Below are 17,586 nucleotides of genomic sequence, written 5' to 3'. Positions count from 1 at the left end.
ATTAGCAAAGCAACAACTTCATATTCATCGACACTTTGCTATAATCACAAAGTCTGTCGTATCCACTTGAGACTTGATAGCTTTATTAAAATAAGTGACATTAATTTGAATGTCTAAACCTAATGATTACTCTGTCATATTTACAATCTGAAATATTGAAACATAGCAAGCCCCTCTCTCACCTCTACTTCATCACAAATTAGAAAGTTATCTCTTTTATGGTAAACTCATTTAGAAAAGTTTTGCTACTCTATTGAAATATCTGTTAATAAAGACTGAATATCTTTTCAATATACCATAACATCCTTTGAAAAACATGGCCATTTTATTAATATATCAACTATTCTCCCTTCTCGACGAGGGACGGTTTTTTTTTCAACTCTTTAACTTTTTATCTAACAAATATTTCTCTTTCAATAGCTTTCTCCATCTCAATTGCTAGATTTGATATACTCTTCAACCCTTCTCTACTAAAGCACAAAACAAAGATCAAAAGATAAAATATTTCAGATTAGTCAACTTTGCTCAAGACTCAATTATTTAAGTTCAGTAATTATAATGTTATTGTATTATTACTCTCTATTAAGCTACTTAGATACGAAAAGAAAAAGTAATCCACCAATTTAGTTTTATAAAAAACCAATAACAAAATATGTTTAAAATCCTGATGTATCTCAAAATCAAACCACCTAGGTTTAGGCAAAAAAGATTAGCATGTGCAAAATAAAAATACCAGTATTACTTTTCTAGAAACAACCATATTACAAGTATAGACAAACATCATTAGCAAATGCTCCTCAATATTATTTTATCTAAAGTAACTATAAGACAATTTTAAAATATAATAGCTTATTAAAATTATGATTATGGCAAGTTTCTCTCTATAGTGAACAGCAATCATGATAGCTAACTAACGATCATATGACTGTTTCTATGTAATCTCATGTTGATCTATGAATCTCTTCAAGCAGACTTGTTTCTTGTTATATTGATGTGTATTACCATCCCTTGGTACTTTTTGTCTCTTATGTGGCTTTGCAATTAGGAGCCAAAGGAAAACTTATATGTAATACTACATACTTTTGATGACCTTAGCTACTCGAGCAAGATCCCCAACCACCATTAAAACAAGATTGTTAATCACCACAACAGTCCACATTCAAAATACAATCATATGCTACTTCTCTTCCTTGAATTCGAGAAAGAAAGTCTATGAAAGGCTACTAGCGTACCTCATCCATCCATATGGATATTGATACTAGGAATTCACCCCCAAAAAAGAAAACTAACCGACTTACAAATTGAGATCTTCATTGTTGAAAAGAGACAATAATCACACGATGGACATGAATCATACAGAATAGTATGAGGTGGATTAATAGATATTAAAATACTAGATCATAAATTTGATTGGTAACCCCTCTCTTTTGACATGAAATGTGAACTCAATGACCCTCTACTCCACATACTTTACACACCTAATATCTAATAATCACACCTAGCTTAGGTGGCTCATTTAACTTTAGTCATATCCATATCCATACTCATTGAATGATATTCAATGAAGTACTAACAAGACCTAAGATAGAAAAAAAAACAAATCTCGAACTCTAATAAAATATTGCAGACAATAAGTCATACCATCCACACCTCTTATATGATGGTATTCCCCTTAAGTCCATAACTAAGGCTGCCGCACAATAAATAGAAGATATAATTCTTCTCAACAACTACCCAGAGTAATTTTTGACTCAAAATACACAGAACAATCAAAATCCCAGTTTTTGTCAACTCGCCTCAATATAGTCTTGCACAACAATAATACTAATCTATTGCGCTTTAGTGCATTTTTCCAAGTGGACCCAACAATGTTCAAATAGATTAACATCGGGCTTACAATGTCCCAATAGACTACAATGCTCAACCACAACTCAATTGGCTACAATGAACTCAATGATTCCAAATGGACAAAAAATGTTAAATCTCTATGATGTCTCCCATTAACTTAGTGATAGTGCTCACAACAAGGAGATGACATACTATATGTATAACTAAGATCCCTCTAAAATCTTGGACGAGGTACTCAAAAAGCAAGATTTTTTATAGAAGCTAAAACGCCATCTCTAAAAGAGATCCACTTAGGATTGATAAGTCACTTTCAAATAAGTCATGTAGGTTTAAACGAGATTATCTATACTTGATCAACATGAACAAACTTTGAAAAAAAACTTCTAAAGCAAATCATTATAAGCCCTAAAAACGATAACATGTATTCAACATCTTCTCTAAATCGCCACATGCAACAAGAGAAATGACCTCTATGTGACACGAATAAATAAGTCCATTCAAGTATATATAGGCCAAGAGAGCCACAAAGCTCTCTACTCAGCTACACTACTCTCTATAAGTACAAGCTCTTAAAGAATCCAATGAAAGAACAATGATAGCCATCAAGAAAGGCCACAAAGTAAAGATACCATAAATAGAGAATGCAATTGAGCATCAATAACTACATTTGACAATTTTGTTCCAAATGCAAGGATTGTGAGTAAGAACCACCACCTTCTTATACTCTAGCTTAAATTCAAGCTCTCTAACAAGTCAGTAAGTTAGAGCCCAATTCTGAAAATAAAAGTACTTGTAAATGAAAACCACCCACCTCAACGATCGAGAAGAAGAAAGTACAAATTAAGCAAATAAAGCTCAACTAGTTGGAAGTAAATTATCTAACTCCATAAGAGAATGAGGTAGCATGCTCTCCTCTCTACACTCCATACAAAGATAGGTCTCAACACCACGTCCGTAAAACGTATCTAACCTAAGACGCTGCGCCTAAAGAAGAGGAAGGTTAGGATACATAAATCAAAGAGGCTTATCGATGTTGACTAAGGCACAAGCACTATGGCTCTAACTCTATCTCACTGGCTCTTCATGGCTCAAATCAATCCATGATGTATCATCAAGTCATCTAAAGTGTTATCCATAAAAGCAACCCTCAATGTATTCTCCCAATGAGCATCCATGTCTCCCCTCTTACCTAACATTATCTACATTGAAGAACACACGTTCATCTCGACATCTAAAGTATAATCCATAAGACCAATCCTCGATAAACTCTCATAATCTGTATTCATATGTCCTCCTCTGTACCTAGGATTGCATATCCTGAACGACATGCTCAATTTACTCTAGGCAAGTGTCATCAATTGAAATCTCAACTAGTATAATGAGAGAGAGAGAGAGAGAGAGCTCAAGGATATAGTAGAACCACCAAAAACTGCTCATCATTGAAGATGTTCCAAAAGCATGTAGAGTAGACATCTATCAACCTAGCTCATAAAACTAGGCTCTAAATCTCCCTCTCAGCTTTTATTTTGCAACCTTAACAAGAAGGCCATTAAAGATCCCTGTGAACAAGGAACGATATCTCCATGTCAATACATGAAGCCACCAAGAGAGTATTTTGCTCAAGAAGTAGCATACACAGGTTATCTACATTCAAATCCAAGCTGAAACCTCCACAGAATTTGAGAGTATATGAGACAAAAAAAACTATTGCTTCAACATAGGACTCTATATTAAAGCCAACATGAGCTTCAAAAAGTTGTTTGGTCATGGAAAACTCCTTGTAGAGTCTCCCAAGCTGAAACTCAAGCCTTCAAAGCAGCAACAATAAAACCAAGAATGCAATCTAAATGTAAACCATCAATGGAAAACTAGTCAATATCAACTATGTTGGAGCTACTGTTGGAAAACGAAATTGTACTACTGAAACTAGCCTCGCTTGTCCCAAAGTGCAAATTGCACGAAGTGTTTTCCACATCCGATGAACAAGTCAATGCATACAATCTACCCTACCTAGTACAACTCGTTTGATCCCATATGAACTCATTTGATTGCACCCAAGTGTCTATTATGCAGACCAAAAGTTGCCAACCAAGATCAAATATGATCACTTTCCTGCCTTTTCTAAACTGTCTCCACATGTTACCCTAACAGCTCATCCAATGTCTCTCTTAAGCCTCTCGCATGTTTCTCTCTCTCACAATGTAGCTCTCTTCTCTCTCTGGCTTAGACGACATAATTTTCTACTCATCAGCTATGTATTGTTGTAAAGAATTGAATTAGGGGAATATAAAAGGATAAACGACACATATACAGGTAATCAAATTTTACACAATAATAGAACTTTGTCACTTATCTCTATCTAGCTCCTCCTGTCCTTTCATGGCTTCTAGTCATCTCTCTGTTTCTTTTCAATCTTTCTCTCTCCATTTCTAGTCTTTCTCTTTCCTCGTCACTCTCTTTCTCTCTCTTCTACACTCCATCTCTTTCTTCTAAAGTTCTCTCTCCTCTTTCTCTCTCTCCAATTCACTTCTTGACAATTGTTTACTACTTACTGTTTAATTTCCATTTAGTTAGTCATAGCATTAGATGACATCTATTTTGGGACTTCAAAAATCCCCTAACTTTTCAAATGTAACAATTGGTCTCATAGGACAATTTGGCCTTTTGTAAATGTTAAGATAACAGTCCTTCTCCTCCTCCTCCTCCTCCTCCTCCTCCTCTTCTTCTTCTTTTTCTTCTTCTTCTTCTTCTTCTTCTTCTTCTTCTTCTTCTTCTTCTTCTTCTCTCTCTCTCTCTCTCTCTCTCTCTCTCTCTCTCTCTCTCTCATATTGATGAGCTCTCAGATTATGTGGATAGGTTAGAAGCACCAAGTGTGAGCTTAGTTAGTATATTGATACCCATCTTGTTGTATGCACATAATGTGGTATTGATCACAAAATCTCTTGAGGGATTGCAAGGACACATGGATGCATTGCAAGCATTTTGCATAGATAGAGAATTGATAACAAACCTTTGGAAGACCAAGGTGATGGTAATCAACACCACATAAGCTTGGCTAAACCGAGTAGGACATCAATTCTCCTAGAGGAAATATCATTGAGTGCATTAGATCCTATGTATATTTATGGTCACATTTACAAGACCTATATTTTCATTCCAACATGCAACAACTACTAGGTTGGATAGAGGTTATGCAACACTTCGGACATTTGAGGGAAAATGTGCATATTCTCAATTCTAAGAACCTCAAACCAAATTATGGCTATTTGATAAATTGATTAGCGTAGCCTTGATATATGGATCCCCAATATGCAAGCAACATCTTTGCAAAATGATCTAGAAGATTATTGAGAGGCCATTAGTGATTATGATTGCTCACATAATAGTAGATACAAAGCAAACCATATGTACCCCATGAGATTATTAGAGTAGAGATTGGAGTACCACCTCTGATCACATAGGTATTCTTTGAATCAATAACTTGCTTACAAAGAATATGAAAGCTCCCTAGAAATAGACATCCATGATTGGCATTGACTTCCTCTAAACACTTAACAGAGTGTGGGGATACACACTGCTCATATGGAAAGATCTAGTCATCGTTCAAGACACATGGATCAAAGATGGATGCACTCCCACCACTCAAAGTATAATTTGGATCACCCATATATGGGTGCATCCCACAGAGCCCCTTGCTACAAAGATGAAACAGTATCAATGTCATTTCCTACACACATCGACAAAGGGATTCATTGTTAGGCCAACATACATGAATATCGACCTCTCTCATGGGATATGTAGTGCTATTGGACAGATGAAAATATCATCACACCAGCTCAAGATTGAGACACAAGAGTGGGATTCCGGTGGCTTCCACAACGCGAGGTGGCTCTCATAATGCTGAATCATCTTCTTCTTCGACAACACCTCCCACTCAAGATCAGATTCGATGTGATGCCCCTGATGCCCAAGCACATGCCCTAATTACTTTATCCATAAAGAGAGCCATTATTCCACACATCCGATCATCCAAGACATCCAAGGAAGCATGGGATAAGCTTGCATCATTATATCAAGTGCACAATGAAGCACACGTTGCTTACCTACGTAACCAACTAAAAGACGTTTGCATGAAGGAGGTAATATGGATGCCTATCTCACCAGCATAAAAGATCTTATTGAGCAAGTATTAAATATTGATGGAGAAGTTTTTAAAAACTAACTTGTTTCCATCACTCTCAATGGTCTACCAGAGTCATATCAAGGTTTTGCTATCACCTTACAGTTGGTAACTATGGGCAGCCAAGTTACCTACAGCTTCGACCAGCTTGTGTCTGTTTTGTTACAGGAGGAGCAAATCCGTATCAACCGCAATGATACCATGGCAATCAAGTAGACATTTTCCACCCATCATCATGGAAAAACCAAACCCAAGCTAAAAAACAAGGTTGTTGGTCATCCTTCTTCCTCCACCCCTTCTATATCCAAGACACCCTTCCATGCTAGTCCATCCTCTTCCAATCCCTCCAAGGGTTCAATCAACAAAGCTAAGAGGTGTAATTATTGCCGGAGGCAGGGCAGGACATCAATAAATGTCGTAAGCACATTGCATCAAAGAAGGAGAAGTATGGTCTTGCTCTTACACATGAGACCGCAAACTATTCGCAATTTAAGGATTATACCTTTTTCATTCAATGTCAATATAATCCTTCTATTCATGATGCTTGTTTTTCTATTACTCATTCAGCTTCTAATTGGTATTTCAACAGTGGTGCATCTTTTAACCTCTCTGCAAGCCCCTGTCCACACTTGCGTTGTGACAAAGACGAATTCCAACAATCAAAGAATCACACGCAGACTATAGACTGACATCAATTTCCGTAACCGCGGAGAAGAAAAGCCACTAAAATCCTATTGACAATGCCTTGTTAACAAAGGAATATTTTCATGATACACATTTATGGCATTAGAGGCTTGGTCACATAAACTATCGAGCATTGATGAAGCTCCAGTCAAAGGATATAGTCAAAGATCTTCCAAAAATTCACTTGCCATCAAATCACATTTGTGAAGGTTGTTTACTTGATGCATTTCTCCTTTCCTAAGGATTCTCATGTTCATTCGCCATCTATTTTGCATCTCCTTCACAATGATGTGTGTGTCCTATGTGGACGAAATCCATTGGTGGACTTTTATACTTTGTCACCTTCATAGATAACAAATCCCGATTGACCTGGGTATATGTGCTGAAATCTAAGTCTAAAGTTTTCTCTTGCTTCAAGACTTTTATTCCTGTGGTGGAAAACCAAAGCGGCTTTCACATTTGGACCCTTCACACCAACAAGGGGTGAATATCTTCTCAAACAACTTTCAAAATATCTTGCATCTCGAGAAATTCATCATCAATGCACCGTTCCTTGCTCCCCACAACAAAATGGAGTAGCGAAGCTGAAGAATAGGTCACTCATGGAGATGGCAAGATGCATGCTGAAGAGTAAGAATTCACCTAATTTCTTTTGGTTCAATGCTATCCTATGTGCCGCTTATTTTTTTAACAAGTGTTCCACAAGAGCTTTACGCACCATCACTCCTTATGAGGCATGAACTGGCTCCAAGCCTTCTCTCTCTCATATGAAGACTTTCGGATCATTGGCCTATGCTCATATGGCTTCTCAAAAAAGGCATAAGCTGGATTATAAGGCTGTTCGCTGCATATTTATTGCATATAGTCCTAAAAGTAAAGGGTACAATCTTTATCAACCCTCTACAAACAAGGTTATTATCAACAAAGAGATTATCTTTACTGAAAATGCTTCCCATCCCTTGTTGGACTATCAAAAACAGCCCACTATTGATGCTTCAAACATCTTTGATAGCTTACACCGCTTTTTCATAATGGTTCTATGGCTAATCCTTCTTCTCAACCTTCATTTCCACCATCTACAGATGCATTACAGCAGTCTATTCAGCTTGAATTACAGCCACAACAACATCATGATACCTTGCCTTAAGAGCAGCCCCCTATTTTGGATCGATTGGAGTATAGAAGGGCTGAAATTCAGCAAGCCTAAAAGAGTCCCTCACTGGCTGCTAGACACTCTTCAGGACAGCAAACAGCCTCTTCCTTTGGCTGCCCACACACGAACCTCTGCTTGCAAGGATCAAGGTAATATTCTTGCATGTGCAATGGTGGCTACAGCATGCAATCAAGAACCTCTATGTTATAAAGATGTTTTCTCAGATGATCGTTAGGTGGAAACAATGAAGGCAAAGATTGATTCCATCAATTAGAATGACACTTGGGAGCTATGTGACTGCCTCACAGCAAGCGTGCCATTGGTACCAAAAAGGGTTTACAAAATTAAAAGAAAGTCAGATGGTTCTATTGATAGGAACAACATGTCAGAGTGCAGCGGTGCGGAAGCATAGGACTGAGAGAGGGAATGCAAAGAGAAGAGAGAGAAAGAGACAGTGGAAGATGAAGATCTACTGTATAAGTGTGCTGTATACAAAGATATGCAGATATGTACACGGGCGCAATGCGCTGGACTGCGTGTCTCCACCTCGACGATGCAACCTGCTGTTCACCTCGAAGTCCGCTGCAGTTTGCACGATCTCCTGTCTAAAATCTGCGAACAAAGACGGAATCTCCACGTATCTCCAGCCTGGAACCTGCGTACAGAAGTGTGTAGGAGATTGCTGGAAATCCCGGCTATAAATAGCCAAAAACTGGGCACAATAAACAGGCAAGTCGGCTGCATTAAATGCAGCCAACTATACCGAAGCAGGTCGGACTGCCACGTGGCAGTGCGACTGTACAGTCCGATTGGCTCTGATCGCTAACACCCCCTCTCAGAGCCTGGGCGGAGCAAGCCTGAGGGAACACAAAGCACACAACCAGCCTCGAAAGTGTGTACATAAAGCTGCGGATCGGCCTTGGAACGCCGATATCCCAACTGTGACTGAAGAAACAAATCAATCTTCTCGTTCCATGCACGCGGAGCCTGCTTGAGGCCATACAAGGCCTTCTTCAACCTGTAGACTTTCCCATCTGAAGATCCAAAGCCAAAAGGCTCCTCGACATAGATTTCCTCCTTCAAATCACCATTGAGGAAGGCCGACTTCACATCCAACTGATAGACAGGCCATCTCCTATGGTCAACCAAGGCAAGAACAGCTTGAATAGTCGCCATACGAGCAGTGGGGGCAAAAGTATCATAAAGGCGTGGGCTCCAAAGGAGCTATCACGAGAGCCCATCTCTCCCCGGGATCTCCAAGAACGGGATGCTCCTCATCCGCTGCTATGGCCGGAACCTCCACGAACCGCACATCTCGACTGGTGTACATATCCCGCTTGACGGGATCATACAATCGATAGCCTTGGGACTAAGAGCTGTAGCCAACAAACACCTGTCTTCGGGAAGCTGCTTCAATTTTATCACGATGAGCCTTGGGAATGTGAACATAGGCATCACACCCAAAAACCCTAAAATAACAAACATCGGGCTTAGTCCCACAGTAAGCCTCAAAAGGTGTCATTCCATCAACGGCCGAACTAGGGGATCGATTAAGGATGTAAACTGCAGTAGCCATAGCCTCGGCCCACAAAAATTGAGGTGTCTGTCGGTGCTCCATCATGGTGCGCGCCATCTCGATCACACTTCGGTTCTTCCGTTCAAGAATGCCATTTTCTTGAGTGTTGGTATGAGCAAACTCCTGGCGAATACCTTTATCTACACAAAAACGAGCAAACTCATTAGAAACAAATTCACCTCCACCAAAAGTCCAAGGGAACAAATCTTATGAACCGAAAGTAGATGATACCCTAAACCTAGCGCATGCAACACCTCTGAGGTATGGATACCACCAAGTCCATCTAGAATAAGCTGCATCTCACCCCGGCCTGCAATAGATACCGAAGAGCTATCTCCGATGAGAATCTACCCACGCGAGGGTCGCAACTGGGCAACACCAACTGATGAAGGAGTCATATGCCGGGAGGCACCACTGTCGACGATCCACTCTCGAGCCTGGGGGGCTGGCATCGCAGCATCAAAAGCCTTCGAGGTAGAGTCCTCAATGACTGCTAGATGAAGAAACGCAGTTGATGAGGGTACAACCACCGCTCCAGAATCCTTCGAGCCCTTCTTGTTGGTGTCCTTCTTGTCTTTGTCGGGGCAATCCTTCTTCCAATGGCCGGTCTTACCACAAATATAGCATGGGGATTCTTTTTGCTTATCCTTCTTTGACTTGTTGTCCTCCTTCTTCTTCTTATGGTCCTTCCCCTTCTTCTGAGAGACTTGACCTGTCAAAGCTTCCAACTTGGACACATGATGTCCCTTCAGTTATTCCTCTTGGTCCAAGACCATAGGAACCAGCTCTTCCCACCAAAGAGCGAACTCACGCCCCGAAGCAATAAGGGCGGAGTAAAAAGCACTGAATCGTGGTGGCAACTGGGACAAGAGTGTGATCGCCATGTCTTCAAAGAAAATCGGGTTCCCCGCATTCTGAACTTGCATCTGAAGCTGTCTAAGCTTGTTGATGTACTCCCGCAACGAAGAAGACTTATTCACGGACAAGGTCCGCATCTGCATCTCCAAAGAAACCCTCTTCATAAGGGTCATCCGGTTATACATCTGGTCAAGCTCCAGCCATATCTCTCGAGCCACCATCAAGTGCTCAATGTGGGCTATCACGGCTGTAGTACAAGACAGAAAAAGAAAAGAACGAATCCGGGCATTCAGTTTGTCCCAATGAGACTGGGCCTTGGCCAACTCTGCACGAGCATCGGAAGAGAGTTTGGACTCATCTCTCACCGAGGGCCGGTCGATCTCCTCCTGTACAAGCTCCGCCAAATCGTAAGACTCAAGGATAGCCAACATCATCACGCGCCAGATGCGGTAATTGTCGCCATCGAGCTTTTGATCTGAGAGAAGAGCCAGTAAGACAGGCACCTTCCGATCCATGATCGTCTGGAACTCCAAGTCAATCTCTGTAGACATCTTCACCTGTAATGCCTGCGCAAACGCAAAAGCAGCCCCCTCTGACTGTGAAAACGCAGCCTGCTAGGGCTCTTTCTTCCGCTTTTCCAACCTTCTTCAACCGTCGGAGGCGATGAAAAAGTAAAACATGCACTTGAAAGCTGAAAACACAACCTTCCTCCTCTTCAAACAACAGCAAACAGCAACAAATTCACCAACTGGACTCCTTTCCCGCGCGCCCACGCTCGCTTCAGCCTTGTTCCGATGCCAGCCCTCCCACTCGCCCTCGAACGCTGGAAACGCAGCCTTGTGTCGTGATGGAATCTCCTCTTCAGGCAAGTTCTTCACTCAATCAGCCCTTCTTCACTGCTCTGATACCATGTCAAAGTGCAGCAATGCGGAAGCATGGGACCAAGACTGAGAGAGAGAGTGAACACAGATAGAAGAGAGAGAAAGAGACAGTGGAAGATGAAGATCTGGTGTATAAGGTGTGCTGTATACAAAGATATGCAGATATATACACGAGCGCAGTGCGCAGGACTGCGTGTCTCCACCTCGACGATGCAACCTGCTGTCCACCTCGAAGTACGTTGCAGTTTGCACGAATCTCCAGCTTGAAATCTGCAATCACAAGTGGGAACAATGTGCAGACTACCGGCTATAAATAGCCAAGAATAATGCGATCAAATATGGCAGATCGGCTGCATTAAATGCAGCCGACTGGTACAAATCTGTCCGACTGTACCAGACTGCTACGTGGCCGCCTGCTCCGCCAGGGGATGACTGACAATCGCTAACAGCATTTTCATTCTCCTTCTCAGATGGGGAGCAAATATCACCACTACCAATCTTGAGAGTCAAAAGTTCTCCCTATTCTCTCCATCTATGTAATAATCATCGAGCGTATCTAATGCAAGAACCACAACGCATTGCGTGCGTTGCAAATTGGCACACTAGGGATTTTGTGTTGTGGTTCTTGCAATAGCTTTTGGCATGAGAAACATTGTTGCCATCATCATCTGCCTAATCTCGTGCCCTCACTGACGTTGTGGGCTGCGTGCAAGGACTAATCAATCCTCCTATATTCAGCATTTGTTCCTTGTTTAGTGAAAGTTTCTTCTCTTCTCTTGCAAATTGTCTCTCTCTTCCTCTATCTTCGAGACCTTCTTTCGTTGTGCACTCTCACAACTATGGCTACAAATTATGGCCAGAAAGTACATCAATTGGACATTAAGACTGCATTTTTTAGTGGGATCTACATGAGGATGTTTATGTGTCACAACCTCCAAGGTTTGTAATTAAGGGAAAAGAGCACATGGTTCGCAAGTTCCATAAGGCTCTTTATGTCTCAAACAAGCTCCCCATGCATGGTACTCTAGAATGAATGCTTATTTGGTGAGTAAAGGGTTCAACAATAGTCCTGCTCCCACTCTATACATTAAGAATGAAAGGGGCAATCATTCTACATGCATTTGCTATGTCAAATATGGGCTGCCTACACCACTATTTGGGGATTTAGTTCACCCAAAATCACCATGGCATCATTATGTCATAGCCATAGTATGTTGACAAGCTTTTACATAAGTTTATCATGCAAGACTGTAAATCTATGTACACTCCTATGGAGCTAGGCTTAAAGCTGTCTATGCATGATGGTGAAGAGAAGTCTCGCATTGCAATTTGCAGCCAAGCTATTGGCTGCCTTATTTATCTTTGCAACACACGCCATGACATTCAGTATGCAATATCTTAAGTGAGCAGGTATATGCACAACCCACGGTCCATACATTGGCAACTTGTTAAGCAAACATTCAAATATTTGCAAGGTAATCAATCAAATGCATTATTATTCCCCAAGGGGAGACTTACATCTACAAGCTTACAATCATTTAAACTGGGCTGGTGATTCAAACACTAGACAGTCTACAAGCGGACATTGTTTCTTTCTAGGCCGCTCATGTATTTCATGGCTAAGTAAGAAACAGCCTACAATGGCTACCTCGTCTTGTGACGCTGACTACACGGCAGCCTTCGCCCCAATTGTGGAATGTGTATGGCTGCAGAGATTGTTGGCTAATCTACATATTTCTTTGGAGGGTCCTACACCCATTCTTTCTAACAATCAGAGTGCTATTGCAATGGCACAAAATCATGTTTCATGCTCACACGAAACATATTGAGGTACATTACCATTATGTTAGAGAGAGATGCTATGCAAGAGAGATCAATTTGATGTATGTCCCTACATAGAAGAATGTCGCAAACATTTTTACCCAAGCACTTCCTCGTGAAAAGTTTGAGGCTTTTCGAAAGTCTGACCTTTCCTCAAGAGGTGATATAGAGTATTAGCTACATGTGCAAAGTGAAGGATCCATATCAAATAGAACACATATGCACCTAAGAATCTGCACACCTCAGAGACAGTTGTGCATACATCTTGCATTCTATCAATTCCATCTATTTTCATTGGTGATGGTCTTCTTCCATAGGTCCCACACATATGCCCAACAATCAAAACCTCTTCAACTCCAAAGATTGACTTGTGTCCAAAAAGAGTAAGTGCACCTCTTCCAAAGTGCTTAATCAAGCATTACCACCCTATCCAAGAAGGAAGGTTGGTTTCAGCATCTATTTATGCTTCCATTGTTGCATCCACTTCTGACATGGTATTAGATTTCAGGATCTATGCTCTTGCTGCTGATTTCGGCTGATTGCAAGTCTTCCATTGCTGATCATTGATTTCTCCTGACTGTTGGCACCTATTTACAGCCTAGCAACACCTGCCTGCTGCCAATCGCCATGTTTCCAGCCTTCTACATGCTGCATTTTGGTTTCTCAGACTGTGTTTTCAATTCTGCATTATTTTATTGCTCATAAATCTGTGTTTTACTGTACAGCTGCTGCATTTAGTGCATTTAATGCCTTTGCAGGCTGGGCGACGGCATTCTCTAGCTATTGACAATGTTTGTTGGCTGTAATCCATCTCTTTTCTCTGTTTTTGCAGTCAGTTTTGTGATAAACTTGTGCACATTGTGTGTGAACTCTGCTTAGTGTAGTTTGTGCTATTGGTTTGGTTGTACTCTCTCTCCTCTTCTTTTCTTAATTTTCTCTCCCTATCCTCTCCAGATGGCTCCTCCTTGCTACTCTGCTTATGACAAATTACACAACCCTAATTATCTAGCATGGAGTCCTATTATGAAAGCATGGTTTGGGCAAAAGCAGTTATGATACATTGTGTTTGGAACTTGTGAGCATCCTACTCCTCTTCCAGCTAATTTTAACGAGGACAACTATGAAGAAGCTATGCTCACACAGGATACTCGTGATGCCCATGCATATTCTGCTCTTCTTTGTTGCATCTCTAAAGACATCCTTTTGGTGGTCACCTCTTGCAAGACCTCTCCAACGAATTGGGCAAAGCTTCAGATGTTGTATGAAGCTCCTTTGCATATGCGTGCCGTTACGCTTCATGGACAACTTCAGCAAATGAAGTTTGATCCGAAGGATACTATTCAGTCCTTCTTACTTTGTGTCGCACACATTTGTAATCAATTGACGTGCAATCTGTCCTTCCAAAGGCTCATCTTGTGGGGACTGTGCTCTACAAGCTCCCTCTGGAGTTTGGTGGAGTAGCCAATGCTTTCAAGGCTCAGACATCATCAACACCCATAAGTTTTCTACATATGTCCTCGATGCTACTTGAGCATGAAACATCTTTGCGGTTAGAAAGGAGGCTTCCATTGCAATCTGTGAGAGAGTGACATTCCTTGGACAAGCAGGCGCAGTTTTCAGCAGGTAGTCCACGTAGCAAGAGCACAAGCAACAGGGCAGATGACATGTGGCAGGTCAGCCACGTGCAGGTGACACGTGGCAGGCAATCGAACTGCAGTAGTCGGACAACAGTTGCTGCATTAAAGACCTGCATTATTTTTCGTGGTTTTCCCAGGCTATTTATAGGCCCTGATTTCAGCAATCTCTATCAGTTGTTTTCACAGATGTCAGGCTGCAAACCGTGGAGACTGCTCTCAGAGCTGACGTAGACTGAGATCTTCGAGGTGGAGACATACACAGATATTCTCTCTGCACCAATGTATATTTCTGCATTCATATACAGCATTCTTTGTTGCAGATTTTCTGCGTTTCACTCACTCTCTCTCTCTCTCTCTCTCTCTCTCTCTCTCTCTCTCTCTCTCTCTCTCTCTCTCTCTATGTTCACTCTTTGTCTTGGTCATTCGCTTCCGCATTGCTTCACTCTAACATGGTATCAAAGCATTGAAAGACTGACCTAGGGTGGACTCAACTGAAGAGGAGATTTCTATGCAACACAAGGCTGCATTTTCAGCGTTCAAGTGTGTGCAAGTGGGCTGCGCATCAAACAAGGCTGAGGCGAGCATGGGCGTGCGAGAAAGGAGAAGATTTGCTGAAGCTTCTGCTGGTTTTTGCTGTCAGAGAAGGCAAAAGGCTGCATTTTGGGTCTTCAAGTGTAGATTTTGCATTTTCATCGCCTCCGGCGAGTAAAGAAGCAAGACAAGCGAACCAGATCCCTAGCAAGCTATATTCTCACAGTCAAAGGGGATTGCTCTTTGCATTTTGTGCAAGCATTGTAGGTGAAGATATCTTTTGAAGCCGAGACAGAGTTTCGAGCAATCATGGACCGAAAGGTGCCCGTTTTACCAGCTCTTCCATCAGATCAAAAGCTTCAAGGCAGTTTGAGACTCTTCGGTGGAAAGAGTTAGTTCCTATGGTTTTGACCAAGAGGAGCAACTGAAAGGTGCCAATGCTTCAAAATCTGAGACCTTGGTTGGTCAATCCTCTCAGAAGAAAGGAAATGACCAAAAGAAGAAGAAGAAGGACAAATCTAAGAAGGGACAAAGAAAAGAAGTTTATGGCAAAACAGGTCATTGGAAGAAGGATTGTCCCGACAAGGAGAAAAAGGAGAAGGAGAAGGAGGAGAAGGAGAAATCTTCAAAGTATTCCGAAGCAGTGGCTGCTCCCTCATCAGGTGCTTTTCTCCACTTGGAGGTGGTTGAAGATTCAACCTTGACGGCTTCTGATGCTACATTCACAACCCCGTACACTCGGGAGTGGATTGTGGACAGGGGTGCCTCACGGCACATGACTTCTTCAACCGGTGTTGCTTATTTGCAACCCTCAAGTGGCCAGATTCTCATTGGAGACAATTCGTCTATTCCTATACAGGGATGGAACAACATGCATCTTATTCCAGACGGATATGGTGATGCCCATACATCGGAGATACTTTATGTGCCAACTTTAGGGTACCATCTCCTTTCGATGCACAAGATTTGTGTCCTCCGTCTTTTGGTCGAATTTGATGAGGATTCTTTTCGAATTCTTCATCGTGGATTGAGACAAGTTCTTTCTTCAAGTTATGAGGAGAATGAAGTCTACAAGTTGCGGTCTTCTTCTGCCTTGACTTCTCTTCTTCTTACCTCCCGAACTCAATCCAAGCTTTGGCATGCTCGGTATTTGATATAAACCTGCTTACAACTCCCACTGCATAAGCAATGTCAAGTCTAGTAGCAACCATAGCATACATGAGTGAACCACAAGCTAAAGCATAAGGAACACCCTTCATGGTACTGATTGCCTTGTCATCTTTTGGGCAATCTACTTTGCTAAGCTTAAGATAGGGTGAAAAAGGTACACCAAGAGGCTTAGCATCATACATAGAAAAACGATCAAGTACTTTGCTTATGTACTTTTCTTGTGAGAGAAATAAGAGTTGTTGCTCTCTATCACGTGTAGCACACATGCCCAAAATATGATCAACTATGCCCAAATCCTTCATAGAAAAGGCTGAATTCAGCTGTCTTTTCAATGCATTAATTTGGCTTTTATGCTTACCAGCAATAAGCATATCATCCACATAAAGCACAAGTATAATAAGGCTTCCATCATCAGCCTTCTTAATATATAAGCAGTGATCTGCACTACTCCTTTTAAAACCATGTGAGAGTATGAAAGCATCAAACTTTGTATACCATTGTCTAGGAGCATGTTTCAAACCATGCAAGCTTCTCTTAAGCTTACATACCAAATGCTCCTTTCCATGTATAACAAAGCCTTCAAGTTGTTTCATGTACTGCTCTTCTTCCAAATCACCATGCAGAAATGCAGTTCTAATATCCATCTGACCAAGTTCAAGATCCATAGATGCTACAATGGCAAATAACACTCGAAGAGTAGTCGTTTTGACAACAGGAGAAAACACTTCCTGAAAATCAATACCCTCCTTTTGTGTATAGCCCTTAGCCACAAGTCTCGCTTTGTATTTGGGTTTGCCATCTACATATTTGATTTTATAGACCCATTTGTTAGGAATGGCTTTTCTATCCTTGGGCAATGTAACCAAATCCCAAGTATCATTCTGATACAGTGACTTCATTTCTTCCTCCATAGCTAGCTCCCACTTTTTCTTTAACTCACATGATAAGGCCTCTTTATACGTAAGAGGCTACCTTCATCTGTGAGTAAAATGCAGTCCAAAGAAGGATCAAATCTTTCTAAAGGTCTTCTGACACGTGTAGACCTTCTTACCCAATGATCTGTGTTATCAGGTAGTGGATCCACATCCAAGGGAATGTCAATGACCTCATTGTTTGGCTGCTGAACTGCATGTTCAGGTTGCTCTAATACAATTTCAAGCTGCTGCAATTCATTTTCAGCATACTGATTTTGGTGCTCAAGTTGATATTCAACCTCCCCTTGCTGCCCATTTTCATTTGGCCCAATA

General features: G+C 41.3%; 1 protein-coding gene across 2 annotated transcripts in view; it reads right to left on the bottom strand.

Moving 5' to 3' along the window:
- Positions 1–212: 212 nt before the first annotated feature.
- LOC148034595 (mitochondrial Rho GTPase 3-like) overlaps positions 213–17,586 on the bottom strand; it is a 40,639-nt gene continuing 23,265 nt past the window's right edge. The window contains exon 4 of one of the 2 annotated variants that reach the window (XR_015691204.1): positions 213–470. The gene's annotated coding sequence lies outside the window, so the exon portion shown is untranslated. The remainder of the gene's footprint in view (positions 471–17,586) is intronic. The other variant, XR_015691203.1, reaches the window with a different exon arrangement.

This window comes from Lygodium microphyllum, chromosome 6 (genome assembly GCF_053477565.2).
Source record: "Lygodium microphyllum isolate KBCC chromosome 6, Lygodium_microphyllum_v1.1.10, whole genome shotgun sequence".
Taxonomy (NCBI): Eukaryota; Viridiplantae; Streptophyta; class Polypodiopsida; order Schizaeales; family Lygodiaceae; genus Lygodium; species Lygodium microphyllum.
Note: the sequence above shows the minus strand (reverse complement) of the source record. Positions and strands in the feature narration are given on the sequence as shown.